The sequence below is a fragment of the Ascaphus truei genome, chromosome 1, assembly GCF_040206685.1.
Source record: "Ascaphus truei isolate aAscTru1 chromosome 1, aAscTru1.hap1, whole genome shotgun sequence".
Classification (NCBI taxonomy): Eukaryota; Metazoa; Chordata; class Amphibia; order Anura; family Ascaphidae; genus Ascaphus; species Ascaphus truei.
In genome coordinates this window covers 345,818,286-345,831,946 of record NC_134483.1, presented here as the reverse complement: position 1 = coordinate 345,831,946, position 13,661 = coordinate 345,818,286, and the positions used below count along the sequence as shown (strand labels likewise).

The following is a 13,661-nucleotide window of genomic DNA, read 5'->3' as shown; positions in this document are numbered from 1 at the left end:
CACATTGCATCGGGTCCCTGCCTTCTTTATGTATAATGGCCAGGGTGGCCAGGGACATTGACGTGGGGATTTGATTTCCTTCCATGAAATCGTTAAATATCTTTAGAAGATGCGTGGATAGTACTGGCAAGAATCTCTTATAGTAGACATTAGTGAACCCGTCGGGGCCAGGAGACTTAGTAATTTTTAGTGATTTGACCGCCTCTTCCAGTTCCTCTTTTGAGATCTCAGCGTTGAGGACTGTGTTTTCCTCCTCCGTTAGTGTGGGGAGCTTACATTTATCTAAATATTGCGCTATTAATTCGGATGCTATTGATTCAGGCCGGCCATTTTTTGATCTTAGATTATACAGTTCGGTGTAAAATTTTGTAAATTCAGCTGCTATTTTGCTATCACTATGTTGTATTTCACCAGACCTACTCTTGATTGCCGTGATTTGGGACCGTTTATGTACCCCTCTTAATTTAGTCGCCAAAAGTCTGTCTGCCTTGTTCCCCTTGTCATAATATTGTTGATTAGTCCATTTGAGGGCCTTCTCAACATCCTCCAGCTGGATTTGTCTAAGTTTTACTCTGGCTGTTGTCAATGTTTTATATATTTTTTTTGAGGGGTTGGTTTTATGAGATTGTTCTATTATTTTGATATTATCCGTAAGCTCCTTTATTAATTTTTGGCGGGCTTTTTTCCTGTGGGATGCGATAGAAATGAATTTCCCTCTAATGGTTGCCTTATGGGCCTCCCACAGGATTGCTGGTGAGGAGACGGATCCTGAGTTAAAAAAAAAATAGTCCCGAATAGCGGCTCTGATCTCTCTTTCTATCTCAGGATGATTGAGTAATGAATCATTTAGTCTCCATGAGTAATTTATTGTTTTTTCAAAGGGGGTCGTCAAGGTTAAGGTAATCGGGGCATGATCAGACCATGTGATTGGTCCTATGTCGGAGTCGGATGTCGCCGCCACCACATTTTTTGTGGCCAAAAAGTGATCTATTCGAGAGTAGGTCTGGTGAGGTGCTGAGTAAAAAGTATAGTCTCTCTGGCCCTGATGTTGGGCCCTCCATATGTCCACTAGTGAGAACTCGCTTAAGATTCCCCTAAACCTTTTCCCTATGATCTGGGAGGGGGTTGTGCGGGGGGGACCCATTGTGGTTGATCTGTCCTCGGTAGGGTTAAGGACCATGTTTAGGTCTCCTCCCACTATCATCGATGACAGATATCCCGGGTCTATGCCCTCGAGAACTTTCTTTAGGAATTCTGTTTGGTTCTCGTTCGGGGCATATACATTGACCAGAGCGATTGCTGAGCCCGCTAAGGAGCCATATACCACTAGAAATCTACCCTCTGGGTCCGCCGTTGTTTTGATATGATTAAATGGGGTGCCCTGTCTGATCAGGACAGCTACACCCCTCTTTTTACTAGTAAACGATGCGCAAAAACACATTGGGAACACTTTTTTGAATAAATTTGGGGGGTCTTGTGATGTGAAATGGGTCTCCTGTAGGAATATGATGTCTCCCCCTGATCTTTTCATATCTTGAAGTGCTACTCTCCTTTTTCGGTTATTTTGGAGCCCTTTTACGTTGAGTGAGGTTAATTTAATTGTGGCTTGGCTAGCCATTTGGGTTCTTTTTTTTTTTTGGATAATACCATAAGGCCTTCTCTTTCCCACTTGAGAGGCCATGATCCAGTAACTCTGAGTCTGGTTTAAATTTCTGAAGGTATAGAGGTTGTGTGTTTTTTTCGGTTAGAATAGATATCTTAAGCTGAGGAAGGGGGGCGTGGGAAGGGGTAGGTGGGGGTGGGGCGGAGATCTGCTGGGACAGGGTCAACAGATAGAGATAGGTTGTAACAAGGCCCACAAAAGGCCTTAACATATTTTCACCAGCCTTAAGAACGGCCGGCATTTGGACCAGATGGGTCCCTTGGGGGTGATTCCGGGTTCGTCAACCGCTGGAGGTCAGAGGAGTCCAGACCCTCTATAGAATTTACTTAACCCATTTAGTATAGACCCCCAGTCCATGTGTGTGGGGAAGCAAAGAAGGCATAGGAACATTTCAAGTAATTCAAACATTTCACATCTCAAAAAGACAACCATATTGTAACTATGCGTTGTGAGAGTGGAGTAACCTCTTAAATATCTAACTAAAACAATTTCCGTTTTCTTTTGTATGCTCGCTTCCCTTGGGTGGGAGGGATAGGGGGAGGAGGGGAGGGGAGAGGGGGAGAGGGGAGGGGGGGGGAGGAGGGGTAAGGAGGAGGGGAGGGGGGAGGAGGAGGAGGGGGGGGAGGAGAGGGGGGGGGGAGGGGAGGAGGAGGGGGAGGGGGGGGGAGGGGAGGAGGAGGGGGAGGGGAGGAGGAGGGGGGAGGGGGGAGGGAGGGGGGAGGAGGAGGGGGGGAGGGGGGGGAGGGGGGAGGGGGGGAGGGGAAGGGGAGGAGGAGGGGTAGGGGAGGGGGGGGGAGGGGAGGAGGAGGAGGGGGGAGGGGGGGAGGAGGAGAGGGGGATGGGGGGGGAGGGGGGAGGGGGGGGGAGGGGGGGGGAGGAGGAGAGGGGGATGGGGGGGGAGGGGGGAGGGGGGGGGAGGGGGGGGGAGGAGAGGGGGGGGGGAGGGGAGGAGGAGGGGGAGGGGGGGGGAGGGGAGGAGAAGGGGGAGGGGAGGAGGAGGGGGGAGGGGGGGAGGGAGGGGGGAGGAGGAGGGGGGGAGGGGGGGAGGGGGGGAGGGGAAGGGGAGGAGGAGGGGTAGGGGAGGGGGGGGGAGGGGAGGAGGAGGAGGGGGGAGGGGGGGAGGAGGAGAGGGGGATGGGGGGGGAGGGGGGAGGGGGGGGAGGGGGGGGGAGGAGGAGAGGGGGATGGGGGGGGAGGGGGGAGGGGGGGGGAGGGGGGGGAGGGGGGAGGGGGGGAAGGGGGGAGGGGGGGAAGGGGGGAGGGGGGGGAAGGGGGGGGGGAAGGGGGGGGAAGGGGGGGAGGGGGGGAAGGGGGGGAGGGAGGGGGGGAAGGGGGGGAGGGAGGGGGGGAGGGAGGGGGGGGGGAGGGAGGGGAGGGAAGGGGGGGAGGGAGGGGGGGGAAGGGGGGGAGGGAGGGGGGGGGAAGGGAGGGAAGGGGGGGAGGGGGGGGGAGGGAGGGGGGGGAAGGGGGGGAGGGAGGGGGGGGGAAGGGAGGGAAGGGGGGGAGGGGGGGGGAGGGAGGGGGGGGGAAGGGGGGGGAGGGGGGGGGGAAGGGGGGGGAGGGGGGAAGGGGGGGAGGGGGGGGGAGGGGGTAAGGGGGGGAGGGGGGGAGGGGAGAGGGGGGGGAGGGGAGAGGGGTGGGGAGGGGGGTGGGGAGGGGGAGGAGGGTCTAGGTGCAATTAAAACATTTCAAATATTTCACTTCACATTTTTGTGTAACATAACTCTTATACAACTCTGCGCAGAAAACATATTTTATACAATTCTGTGACCATACAAGATAAGTTCGGCTTTCTTTCGTATGTTTGTTTTCCCCTTAGTGTTTTTCCCTCTTATTTATCTTTGCGTTTATGTGAGGTACTAGGTAGGCTTGTTAGCAGGGGTAAGAGGGGGGGGGGCCTAGGTGCGGCTCAAGCATTTCACATTTCTGTATAGCACAACTATTATGTAACTCTACACAGGGAGTATAGGGAGGGGAGGGGGGGGGAGGGAGAGAGGGGAGGGGGGGGAAGGGGGGGGAGGGTGGGAGGGGGGGGAGGGAAGGGGGAGGGAGGGGGGGGGACGGGGGGGGGAGGGGGGAGGGAGGGGGGGAGGGGGGAGGGAGGGGGGGGAAGGGGGGGGAGAGGTGTGAGGGGAAGGGTTTGGAGGGGGGAGGGGGGGAAGGGGGGGAGGGGAGGGGAAAGGGGGGGAGGGGAGAGGGGTGGGGAGGGGGAGGAGGGTCTAGGTGCAATTAAAACATTTCAAATATTTCACTTCACATTTTTGTGTAACATAACTCTTATACAACTCTGCGCCGAAAACATATTTTATACAATTCTGTGACCATACAAGATAAGTTCGACTTTCTTTCGTATGTTTGTTTTCTCCTTAGTGTTTTTCCCTCTTATTTATCTTTGCGTTTAGGTGAGGTACTAGGTAGGCTTGTTAGCAGGGGTAGGAGGGGAGGGGCCTAGGTGCGGCTCAAGCATTTCACATTTCTGTATAGCACAACTATTATGTAACTCTACACAGGGAGTATAGGGAGGGGAGGGGGAGGGAGGGAGAGAGGGGAGGGGGGGGGTAGGAGGTGGGCCTGGTTGCAGTTCAAACATTTCAGACATCTCCCATTTCTGTATAACACAGCTATTATGTAACTCTGCGCTAAAGATATATTGTGAATCGTTTTGTGACTAAATAAGATTAATACAACTTTATTTTATATATTCGTTTCCTCTTAGTATGTTTCTCCCATTGTTTTTGTGCTTAAGTAGGGTGCTAGGTGGGTTTGCTAGTAAGGGTGGGGAGGGGAGGTGGAAGAGAAGGGGAGATGAGGGGGGGGTGGGGGAATAGGGGGGAGAGGGAGGGGGAGAAAAAGGGGGGGGGAGGAGGGGGGGAAAAGAGGGGGGGGGACACGTGGGACATGTGAGTGTGTGGGGGGAGTGGTGGAAGAGGGGGGGGTATGCATGAGGAAGGGGGGAAGGGGGAGGGGGGGGCGATTGCGTGTCTGGGTTACAGGGGGGGGGGGGGGGGAAGGATAGAGGGGAAGCAAGGTGTTAATTGAGATATAACAGTTATATTATTTTAATCTACTCACGACCTCCGGATCATCACTATTAACTTATGATTTTAAGTTCTTTGATTCAGTCTGGGTGGTCCGTCTTCCTGGTATCCTAGCCGCCCCTAGTCCCACAGACTCGGGAGTCCTCTGTGGCAACGGGGTCCATGGATCGTTGGCGGAAAGGCTGGATGCCGACACCGACCCCCCCCCCCCTCCCCCCAATCCAGAGCTCCGCTCCACGGGACCGGAGAAACCGGCAAAAGGAGGGGGAGGGAGATCATATTTAAAGCGGGACCGAAAAGCCGGAGATTGAGGCTGGTGGGGGCAAAACCGGGATCTAAATTCCTCTTATGCTCCGGAGTTAGAAGATCAGCGATCCTGCTGCTCCGGGTTGAGTCAGTCGGTTTCCCGGTCTTACCGTCGGCGGACGGGATCCTCTTCTGAATCATCGCGGGAGTAGGCGACTCGTGAACCAACTTGGAGGGCGGTGTTCTGTGTCAGCTCATCCTAGAAGTTGGCGGCTTACTTCTTGGTGCTGTTCTGGTCTGGTAAGATGATTTTAACGATGAGCAGAGGCGTCCCCCCTCCTCGAAGTCTCCTCAGAGCCATCTCGAGAACAGGCGCCTCGTGACTTCACATTGGGAGTGGAGGGTTGGCGCCGGATTACCATGGGGGTCCGCAGCCCGCGCTCCAGTGCGGCCCCGGACCAACAAGGTAAGTGGGGGCACTCTTCCCCCTCCGGGTCTGTCCGGGGGGATTTATCTGAGTGCCGCGGCGGTTGTCATTTTTCTCTAGGGTGTTGGGCCGCAATTCTCTCCGATGTTCGGGGGGGGTCTCCTGATGTATTTTCAGCGGTAGGATTGGTCGTTATCCACGTTTGAGGTGGAGTTAGACCTAATGCTTTTGCGAAGGGGGCCATGTCCACGGGGTATTTCATGGACAGGAACTTTCCATTCCTGTTAACTGTGAGTTTGAAAGGGAATCCCCATCTGTATTGGATTCCTTTCTCGCGGAGTAGGTTGGTTAAAGGTTTTAATTCACGTCTGCGGTCTCTCGTTGCCTTTGACAAGTCGTTATAGACTTGGAGAGTTTCGTTTTGAAAGGTTATTTCCCCAGGTCCCGGCAGGCCGCAATTATTTTTTCTTTTGATGTGTATTTATGCATCTTTATTATAATGTCCCTACGCCGCCTCGGGTCGTCTGATTTAGGTCCTAGGGCACGATGAGCCCTATCCATTTCGAGCTCTTTCTCCTCCAGCTCCCCGCATACTAGGTTAAAGAGCTCCATGAGGTATGGTCGGAGTTGATCCTGTGCGACCGACTCCGGTACGTTCCGGACGCGGATGTTTTGGCGCCGGTCACGATTTTCTTGCTCCTCCATACCTTCTTTAAGGAGGGTGATCTCTTCTCCTAGACGGCCTATCTCTTCCTCCGCTTCACTCTGTCTTTGTTGAGACTCAGTGAGCTTTTTCTCCAGGGTAGTTGTTTTCTCTGTCAGCCCTGAGATTTCCTTCCTTATGTCGCTCACTGCGGTTCTGAGCTCAGTCTGAAAGGAGGATTGGAGCGTCGTTGCCATAGCCCCCAGGAGTTCTTCCAAGTATGCCCTGGTTATGGGTTGATCAGGGCTTGCTGGGGTGCGATCTTTTGGCTGGGTTTTTTTCCCTGAAAGCGCCGTGGCACCATGCGGTCCGCCGCCATCTTGAGGCTCCATCGTGCTGTCCCTGGCCCGTTGCGACGGAGAAAAGTATTTGGCAACTCCCTGATTGCTCGCTTTTTTGGTTTTTGACATCGCCTAGTTCTTTAGCTATCCGGGGGTGTAAGTGTTACCCGGCAATTTTGGGGAAAAATGTGGGTTTTTGCGTCTTTTAATGCGCGGGTCTATGGAGCTCCTCTTCTACCCGTCCATACCGGGTGACGTCTCCGGAAGTCCCCCCATTAGGTTTTATTTTAAATCATGCATGTCCCCTTTAATTATGGGGGGGTGGGGGGTGGGCTGTGTACATTTGTTAAAGCCCTCTCCTCTGTAGGCTCTTTGTGCACTTCTGCAAAAGTGCTCTTTCCCCAGGGGATGTCACTTCTGGGTCTTCCCAATCTCCTGGAGTCCCTGGTCTGTGGTTTTTGGGGAGTGGGGAGTGGGGAGGGGGGTGGAGGGGGCCGGGGTAGTCCGCACACTCTGCAGGCACTTCTGCAGAGTGCCGGGTCAAAATGGCCGCCCCCGCTCCTCTCAACTCTCTGCTGCAGCCCCACCAACCTCCAGTCGCACACTTGCAGCCGCGCGGGGACCAACGGCAGACAGCCTCTCGTCCCGCTTCTTACCCGGCCACCCACGCACTGTGGGGTCAAGGAGGAGCGCCGCTCTCAGCCGCGTCCGGGCCGTCCCCTGGGGAAAATGGCTGCTGCACCGCGTCTCCCGGCTCCTACGTGCTCTCCGCCGGCTGGTTGGTGTTTTTTTTTTAATATTTTATTATTTATTTAATAGCTCCGCCGCCCGCGCCTTCCGCTGGTATGTTTGTGGGTAATTCCCTGTGGGTTTGCAGGGGAAAGGCTGCTTTACGGGGCTTTGGGGCCCGGAGCTCTTGAGCTGCACGTCTTCTCGGCTCTGCAGTTGGCCACGCCTCCCGCCGTCTGCATTTTTGAGGGTGTGAGCTACACCATTTTTTAGTACAAGCAGTGCACAGGGGAACAACCAATGGTAACGAATATTCTGGTCTCTTAGAGACCTAGTTACATGGGCTAGGGTGCGTCTTTTAGCTAGGGTAGCTGGGGACAGGTCCTGGAAAACTTGGAATTTGATCCACTGGAACTCCATAACTTTGTTTTCCCTGGAGATTCTGCAGGTCTCCTCCTTGACCCTGTAATGATGGAAGCGCATCACTATGTCCCTGGGGGGGTCTCCTTTTTGGGGTCTCCCTCGAAGCGCTCGGTGACATCTGTCTAAAATAAGATCCCCTGCAGTCTTGTCTGGAAAGAGATGTTCCAGCCAGCTCGCTGAGAAAGCTTCAGGGTCAGTGACAGATTCGGGTACTCCCCGCAGTCTGATATTGCACCTCCGATCTCTGTTCTCCCCATCCTCTATTTTGTCCTCTAGAGTTCTGACTTGATCCATTAGTGTGTTCACTTGCTTTTTTTCCAGGGCTGCAGTCCTCTCACCCAGCGCATCCACGTCCTTTCTCAGGGCCCACAGCTCAGATTTAAAGAATTTTTTCATATTGGAACAAAATTCTTTCATGTCTTTGCGCCGCATGATGTCGAGATCCTCCGGTTCATGCTCCTCGTCCGCAGTCTCCATCTCCGGGTCTGAGCAAGGTGGTGGTGCCTGGATCCCTGCCTTGCCTGACTTTGCTGGTTCTTTACTTTTAAAGTAAGTGGTGACAGGTTGGGTCTTTTTCTGGAGAGTTTGCTTGTTGCCATCCCTGTGTATTCAGGCACACACTCGTGGGGAAATAAGCAGTGATCGCCCGCTGTTGCTGCTATATTTTGAACTAAAGGCGCCGGTGGGAATGGAGCTCTGCCACTACGCTTCCATTCACCTTCCCGTCACCATGTGATCTCTTTACCATTTTATTTTAATAAAAATATGTATTTAACTATACAAAAGTGTCTATTATTTATGAAAAAAGTCTACATTTAGCCTATAATAGTAATAATCCCCGAAGAACAGGGCATTACTGGCCAATAATGCCCTGTTCTTCTGGGATTATTACTTAATTCACCGTGACTATTGAACAAACGTTACGAAATCTAAGAGATCCCTTTCCCTGAGTTTGCAGGGTATTGCAGGTCCCAATAGCAGAGAACAGTTTCAAATGTCCTACACGCATATCTACACACACACACACACACACACACACACACACACACACACACACACACACACACACACACACACACACACACACACACACACACACACACACACACACACACACACACACACACACACACACGTGCGCTGCAGAGCCTTAAGACTGTTTTTTTGTTGTTGTCAAGTCTCATATTATTGCCTATTGTGAAGTAAATGGCTGGATGCATTACCAATACAGCTACTGAAGTTAACAATACTATTTCATTCATTATAGAATCGTTGGCATGACAACCCTTTTAAAAGCATTTCCAACTAGTCCTTGGTTCATGGTTAATATTATAGTGAAGTAAAAGGGCACTGCAATTTAGAACCAAGTCATATTTGTGCCGAATGAAAAGCCATATATTTAAAAGAGGTAAACATATAGCACATGTTCTGAATTAAAATTACATGTAGTCATTTTAATTTCTTTGAGCAGATATTGAAAATAATTTGGAACGAACTAAAGTAAAAGTTAGGGGAGGTGTATAAAAACCTCATTTGTTGTAAACAAGCAACACAGAAAATATTTTACAATCATTTGTCTCTGATGTAAACTACTGCTTGTGATTAAGAATGTTATCAGAAAATAAGAAAAAATAGGAGATAAGGGTAACACTAATTTGCAAATGTATGTGTACACAATTTAATTATGGTTTATGTATAAGTAAGGCACATATTTACTGAGAGGTTCTATGTCATGAGACACCTTACAGCAACAGAGGAATTATACAGCATAGCACCGTTTAATAAATATAGCTCAGAGTTGTATATATATATATATATCTCAACTGTAAATATTACTGTATGTTCGTTTGCATGTCTTAGACAGGTCTGCAACCCTGTCTCTCCCCATCATCGCCCAGCCCACAGCGTTTCCACTGCAGCAAGGGATTCTGGGAAATGACATGCAAATGAGCACACAGTGCCACCTTTTGTCTCAAGTTCGTATTACATAATCAAATCCTCAAGACAATGCATGCTGTTTTAAACACAGCTTTTAGACAAAGGCTGGGATGAGATGCAAAGCCAGTAAACCCACTCACAGACATGTTTCAACGAGCTTGAGACAAAAGGTGGCACTGTGTGCTCATTTGCATGTCATTTCCCAGAATCCCTTGCTGCAGTGGAAACGCTGTGGGCTGGGGGATAATGGGGAGAGACAGGGTTGCAGACCTGTCCAAGACATGCAAACGAACATACAGTAATATTTACAGTTGCTTTATGCTTTACTGTGGAGGGTTTTTGTCACTTTTTTATATATAAATAAAACCTTATGTAGCAGGGCCAATCCCTGGCTACTATTCTGCCCTACTCCTGGCAGTAAATCCTGGTACATCAGTTGCCAGTAGTTGCTATGGGGTTTTCCCCTTCAAGGAGCTGCACTTGAGTGACAGCAGGTGGCGGTGACATCCTGTCTTAGCTTGTCCAATCATGGGACAGACGGGGTGCACTCTTCCTGGCTGTACTTAAAGGCAATACCGCCCTAAAGTTAGTTGTTGTTCCTTCCCACTTGAGGAAGGAAGGTCACACAATTGGGAGCCTGAGATTGGGGCCTACCCATGTGCTCTTCCCTGCGGGGGAGAGTGAGTGTGGACCATACCTCTGCCTCCACTAGGGAGGTGGGGAAGAGCTAGGACGGCTGCGGGTGCCCTTGGCCTGTAAAGGCGGCCCAGGGACCATCTCCAGTTAGAGCTGGCTGACTGTATCCGGCAGAAGACTGCTGAGTACCTGTTACTTCAGAGTGTAGTAATAAACCGTTCCTGTTTGCTAAATACCTCCGGCCTGGTGTGTGATCTAACTGGGGGGAGAGGTACAAGTTCTACTGTGGGAGATCATTTACATTTCCCTGGAGCCTACAGCAGATAGAGGCACTGCACTGCTAAGTATTATGTGGGGTATGAACCCCAGAAGTCTGTTCCTGTCCCCTCCAAGTCATCGCGGACGACTCAGCCCTCCTGTTGGCAGCAGGTATATGCACCACATACATACTGTAATTGCCCCTATCTGCGATTGGGTGGGGGAAACAGCGTTACACTTATTTGAAATAAGTGATACCCCAGACCTGAACAGCACCACTCCAAGCTACGGGAACCCCTTGTTCCTGAGATATTTAATTGGGTCAACCCGACTGTGGCAGCCAATAGAAATCTCTAATATTATCATAAATTTACATAGCTTAAAAATGGGTGACCCCGCAGTCATCTTTGTTCAGAAATCATGGGGGTCCTTTGAACTTTGAGTGCCACAGTCCAGCTCCTTATACAAGGTAAAAAGAAAAGACTGGATTTTGGAGGGATTGCGGCTTTAATCTGTGATAGTGCCATTGAAGTTATTCTCACTTTAATGAATAACCCCATAATTGTCACTGCTGCTTGACAATCCAATGATATAACAGGATAGCACACATGCAAAATGTTCCTGCTACCATCATCAACTGTATGAAATAATTACAGTACAACCTAACCAGATAAACGACATTGTTTTGCAACTTTAGGTCAAAATGTATAAGAAGCAAGTTCTAACAAGATCTTAATGAAGGCTTTATTTCTTCATAAGCAATATTGCTGTATATCATTATTATATATGTTTTATTTTTTTTAAACAGAACAGGAATTCATTTTCCACTGTGATATGATTATGCTCTTATTAACAGGTATCAACAGTTTCCAATTATCAGATGCTCAATTAAGTTCTAATTATCTGACTTCTTAAAATAGTATGTTTTGAATGTTTTTTTTTTTTTCTTGCAAAAGGGGGAAAGGTTGTTTTAGGCCAACATCACATCCATCAGGGCATACACTTCTTGTGTATATAACATGCAAAAGAAATTAATGTTGGATACATGCTTATCTGCATTTTTGGAAGGGATACATTTACATCAACAGCACTGTTAGCTATGTCACTGCCAATGAGAATCTATTTCCCAAGCCTAGTAATTAGTAGACACACTGTAGCCTCTTGAAACCCATCGTTGGCGTCCCTGCAACTGATCCCCCTGGTCACCTCGTCCTAAAGAAGTTAATGACAGACTGGGGATGCAGAAGATATTAAAATTGCGTTTGTGGGGAAATTACAAGAATTAAATCCGATGCCAAACCAATAAGTATTTCCCTTGTAACTTAAAAAGAAACATGGGTGGGGCTGCTGCACTGCTTGTGTTTTGGCCCCGTCCCCTGTCATGGCTGTGCCCCCCTGACCCATTTGGCCACACCCCCGTGACTAAAAAGGCTCCCTACGGACCGCAGATAGTGGTGAAGTGCCTTCCATGCGCCGCCAGGACGCAGTGCGGGCGCGCCGGTGCGTGCAGTGGGGCCTCAGCCTGTCTGCTTCACTTCTGCAACTCCCTACACTGGCTTCCCATATCCTCTGCTTCCCATATCCTCTAGAATCAAATTCAAAACCCTAGTTCTGACTTACAAAGCTCTCAAAGACGCCGCCTCCCTTTACATCTCTGCCCTCATTCCCAAATATACCCTTAAAGGCCCCATACTCTCTGCCCATGACATTTGCCTAGCCTCCTGCCTTATTACCCCCTCTCACTCCCGCTTGCAGGACTTCTCCCGTGCAGCCCCCTCTCTTTGGAATTCCCTACTACGCACCATCATTCTCTCCCCCAACTTTCAGACATTTAAAAACTCCCCCAATACTCCTCTTTTCAAGGAAGCTTATCTGGCAAACATCTAACTTTCAACTTCCCCCTCCCTTCCCCCCCCCCCCATCCACATTGGGACCAGCTGTGCGGCTGGACCAATCTCAACACTATGTAACACGCCCTAACATCCCCACCCTCAAACCGTACTGGGACCAGCTGTGCGGCTGGACCATGCTCCACCCTGAATCACACTCCGTCCCACAATGAGCAGCCACTTTACCTTTTTGTTTCAACACGGTCCCTCATTCCTTATAGATTGTAAGCTTTCACAAAAAGGGCCCTCATTTACAGTAACTCTCGTATCTGTAGTGCTAGTTTGTTATTATTTGTATGCAACTCTGTTTATGTAACGATCAAATCTCCGTACCCTGATGCGGAATATGTCGGCGCTTTTCAAATAACGATTATAGTAAAAATTAGAGTTATTGCTACTTTAAATTTATAATGGCAAAAGTTGATTCATCTGTTGCCTGCAATTAGCACTGTTTAAATGTGTATACAAGCCATGCATCAATTACTTCTGTTGCGTATCTAAACTGGAATGCTGTGCTCTGTCTTCAGTCCGTCCCATCAGAGCACCTTTAAAGTTCTGCCAGACATTCTGCTACCTACAGCCCAACACACAGAGCGTGCAGCTCACACATTTGTAACCCCTGGGCTAGGTTATGGAGGTGGTTTTGTTTTATAGTCTCCTTGGTAAAAGCAATGTATGGGCTCTGCCTTTTACAAGTCAAGGCTAGCCAGAGAAATTTGCAAGATGCATAGACAGCGTGTTGCTTCAATCTTATAACAATTCTCAAGCTCATTTCTAATGCAGCTTACAAGCTGGGGCCTGTATATCTATCTAAGCTGCAGATAAATCTAGCAATTTTGCTACACTATATCTCCTTGTCATTTGCTTATTATCCCAGGGTTTCATAACCATAAATGCTGCGTGTACTTCATTGTCACTGCGAGGCCTTTACTTATGGAATAGTTGACCTGATTCCCTTTAAATCTCCATCAAACTATTCAAGATGCTTTGAACCAAAAAATACTAATCAACATAGTGTCCTCTGTGCTGGAAGATATATGTGATGGGGCAACCCCACTTCATAAGTCAAACGATATTTTTGCTAGCAGCTTAACTTTACTTTTATTGGACTTGTTGCTACAACTCGAACCAGAGAAGGGAGATGATGTTGCCTTGGGAGGAGGGACAGTGGCACCAGGAGGTGTCACGATTTGTCTGTGATGAGCTACAGTACCACTCTCAATACAAAAGTCTATATATCGATTCTAAACATATTTTTTTAATGGTGCTGTGCTTCCAAAATATTGGCTTATATTTTATAGGCTTCTTATTCACTTTAAAGACAACTGCTTACATCACAAGACACTTGTGCGATTTAAAGCTCATTTGATTTCTACGAGATTTCTTTATTTACCCCCACCCTTAGAATGGAGGGATTGCCGTTTTACATT

At 49.5% G+C, this 13,661-nt stretch overlaps 1 protein-coding gene across 3 annotated transcripts in view; it reads right to left on the bottom strand.

The window, feature by feature from the left end:
• TBCK (TBC1 domain containing kinase) overlaps nucleotides 1–13,661 on the bottom strand; it is a 245,872-nt gene that overhangs the window by 39,413 nt on the left and 192,798 nt on the right. The gene's annotated exons all lie outside the window — the stretch shown is intronic.